This window comes from Teleopsis dalmanni, chromosome 1, assembly GCF_002237135.1.
Source record: "Teleopsis dalmanni isolate 2A chromosome 1, ASM223713v2, whole genome shotgun sequence".
Classification (NCBI taxonomy): Eukaryota; Metazoa; Arthropoda; class Insecta; order Diptera; family Diopsidae; genus Teleopsis; species Teleopsis dalmanni.
Genome location: NC_051846.1, coordinates 87,796,889 through 87,801,070, shown reverse-complemented (window position 1 = coordinate 87,801,070; position 4,182 = coordinate 87,796,889).

Below are 4,182 nucleotides of genomic sequence, written 5' to 3'. Positions count from 1 at the left end.
CATTAGCAACACCCACTATAACATATCCCGAATCAGGATTGTTCATTGAAGAATTAGGCAAGGCAAAAATACAAAGAGGAACACTTAGAACCACTATCACATTTCCAATCCGTGACATAATTCAAGATCAAAGGAACGTTAATAGCACCATAAAACAATTAACAATGTGGTGTACCAAGTCAAAGGCTGTCAATCCTTATATACAATGTGACGATTTAGTTTCCAATTTAAGTCATGAAGGGCGCATCTTAAGAACAACCATTGATCGATTGTTGACGGCAGAATCATCAGTTACAAGAAGTCCCCGAGGAATATTAGGTACAGTGTTAACAACACTTTTTGGTGTAAACGATGAAGTGTATCACGACATTGAAACGTTGGATCAAAATCAGAAATTATTGATCCAAAATACTAAATCAAATGCTAGAATCATGATATCCACAACAGCGGCAGTAAACAACACAGAAACTAAAATCATCAACAAAATCAACAGCTTTAGTAAAAGACTAAACGAAGGATTGCAGGCTATCAGTCAGATGCAAGGTTGGCATGATATCGGAGAAGGAAATAAACTGAATATATATGTACTTAATTCATATATAATGGCTTCCAATTACATTCGAGAAGTAGAATCAAAATATAATAAGATCTTCAATGTATATTTAAAACGCAGTCATATTTATGAATTCCTTTCGCATGATGAAATCAATGATATTATAACTCGATGTTCCTCAAAAATTGGACCAGAAATGTATGTCTTACCAATTCCGATGAACAGATTGGAATATGTTCGAGATACTGACAACGTTATAATTTATGGTTATTTCACAATCAGCGATATAGAAGAATATGAAATCATTAGATTCAACACGATTCCAGAAAGAATTAATGATAATATATATCAAGAAATCGAATTGTTAACATCCACATTTGGCATCAATTATAGCAGTAAAAAATATTTTGACGTTACTATCAGCCAAATGGAGACTGCAACCAAGCTGAATAATGGTACTAGGTTACTTCATCCCACAATATTTTACAACATTGACGAGAGTTCCAATTGTGTAATTAAGCAATTGTATAATAAATTAACATTCGATAACTGTCCGTCAAAAAGATTTCAAGTTATACAACCAGTTTGGAAAGAGCTTTGGACGCCCAATGCTTGGATATTCATTACACCAAATTTAACGACAATTCATGTAATTTGTCATATTGAACGTGAAGAAGTAGTTCTGAATTATACGGGAATCATTCATATCTCTCCAGATTGTGTAATACATTCTAAGACTATTCAACTGGAAGAAAGAATGATGAAAGAATTTCAATCAATCACACACCACGTTAAACCAATCAGCATGCAAAACATTTCAATACCTGACAGTAGAATGCATAAAATTACAAATGAAACCGTTATCCCATTGGTGCAAGATTTATCAACTATGCTTTTGTACTCCGCAAGGGATGCTCAAGACAACATGGACCAAGTCAACGAAATATCTTGGAAAACAATAATGACTCATCAATATTGGAAGAAATGGGTCATCGGGGCTACAGCTATAATAATAATCATATTCGTTGGAGTATTATATTACATGTGTTACATTAAACCGAGAATACCATCAACATCAGCCAATAATCATACATCACCGTCCACTTACGATGTCGCTTGGTCTTGCACATAAACAACAACCTGCTGAGGCTACCAAATCTAGACCAACTCGTAATACCAACGCAGAGCCGGCATAATGTTGACGAATCAACAAAAAATTAAGAACTAGATCATGAGTTAATCGCTCACACCTGTTGCTTAATTTCTTGGTTGACGAATCAACAAAAAGTAAAAATTAGGTCATAAGTAAAGCATTCGCAACTATTGCTTATTAAGCAATTTGTGCGAATTAAGCAATAAGTTATTTTATTTATTGTATGTTTTGCAATTACGGTTGCATTTTATTTTGTATAAAAGAACAAATCATTTTAAATAAAATCAGTTGTTGAAAGTAAATCAACGTCTCACCAATCATTTATTGTTTCCCCCCACCAGTGGTAAGGGACATAAAGATTGTTAATGAACATTCTTGTTCATTAAGAATGTACTAAAGATAAGAAATTCTTTAGATAACTTTAAATGACTTCTACTTTCCTGCATCCAACAAACTAGTGTACAAGTGCATAAGATTTCTGATAAAAAGAAATACATTTTAAAAATTCACTCTAACTCTGAAATGCAAAAAAAATTATGAAATATTGCGCTTAAGAACACATATTTCTTAAAGATCATTAAACATGTTAATTCAATTCACATTACGAAGATAAAGAATTAAGTAAATCTAATTTCAATCATCGCGAGCTTGCAACGTACGTACGGGTATTTAACCCGGGCTTGGTTCACTCTCAATGCTCCGCTCAAGTTCAATATGGGAACACATACTGTGTATTGAAAATGAATTTTCCAAATGCCGCTGACAACATATCAGATTTCAGCGAACGATGTTGCTGCGACGGCCGAAGGATCCTCATCCGCTCATCCGCACTTGCAGTTGAGTTGGTGCGCGCCACTTGCGCACATTGCGGATCAGTGACTTATTTGACAAGTGACCTTAATTTAGCGCCACAATTTGATTATTTTCCAATATAGAAATGAGAAAATTGATTTTTGTGCTGATGGCTCTGTAGAACCATTGAAACGTCGAACTTGCTGTGTGGGGCTCCCTGCGGGTGTATGGGCGCAGTACATTAATAGGCAATATTTTTTTATGTGTACCCGTTTTTTGTGCACACAATTTTTCGGTACTCGACGATTTATAATATTTTAAGCGGCAAACCTCACAAACAACAGCGAGAGAAAACGCATTCGGCGTTGTTGTTTTACCACTTAATTTTCGACTCAATTGGCTTCAATGCTGTTCCATGCGTCGTAATGGATGCGTTGCAGTTGGCGCAGCGTCGTAACCATAAGGATTGGTTCGACTAAAAAGCCTTGAGGTGCAATTTCCGTATTATTAAGTATTGCAGCGGAGTCGGTGCATGAAAACGGCCTTTAAAAAATTGTGCATGGATGCACTGCGAGGTTTCCTTATTTAGTGTCTAAAGAACGCGTTGACGATGACAACTAAAACGACAACGCATGCGCGGCCACTTTGTGAGCAATTAAAGTCCAAATCTGTTCAATTTGTTGTTCTATGTTTTTGCTGTTGTGGTCGGCTGCTTTTATCCGCTTGCACTGTTTTGGATTTTTCATACACTCTACTTAAATTAGATGTGACATGCCGTTTGCGACACCTTTAAATAAGTGTTTCCCATTTTCACATGATTTAATCGATCCATTACATACTTTTAATTGTCATTCGAAAAGTCCACTCAAAATTTATTGATACGAGTATACTTATTTACAAACTACATATATTAGTTTTTTATTTTCAATTTGATTTAACAATTATCGATGATCAAAAATCCAAAACTGTTTTGGTAAATATTAAAAAACTCGCAAAATTTGTTTTATAGAATAGAAAAATAGAAGAGAAAAGAAAAATATAAACGTATGCAGACAGCCTTTGATTGTATCCATGAAAAAATGGAGCTGTTTCAGGTTGTGCTAAAGCCCGATCTGTAAATTTTGTATTTCCAGGCCAACTATATTTAATACGCCACAAAATTCGTAGCTTTAATATTTTTAACAATAGATTATCGTTTTTGACGAGATATATTCTTCAGAAACGCTATATTCTAACCACGTCTCGAATCTATCAAATTACAAATAGTTAGTTTTGTAGCTGCATCATATTGGCTAAAAATTTCAGGCAATGTGAGAAATATAATACAAACTAATATATTATTTTTGTGTTAAATTTGAATTACTTTATTCATAGTAATTATGTAACATAATTATGTGTGTTTCCAGTGTGATTAACTATACAAAAGAAAATAAAAATTTTAATATCGGGTAAAATATAAAAAAAACAAAATACAAAAATAATTTAAAATTATATAGCATTAATTTGATTGATTTGATCAGCCATTATTTCTTCGTACTAATAGAGAGTACCCCATATATTCTCCAATTTTATCACCTCGTATACACTACACAAAAATAATCCAACAGATTTAGATGAGATTTTTATGAAATATTGTCAAACACCCAAATCTCTCTACAAAATTGCGAAGAACTGCTCTGTAGCT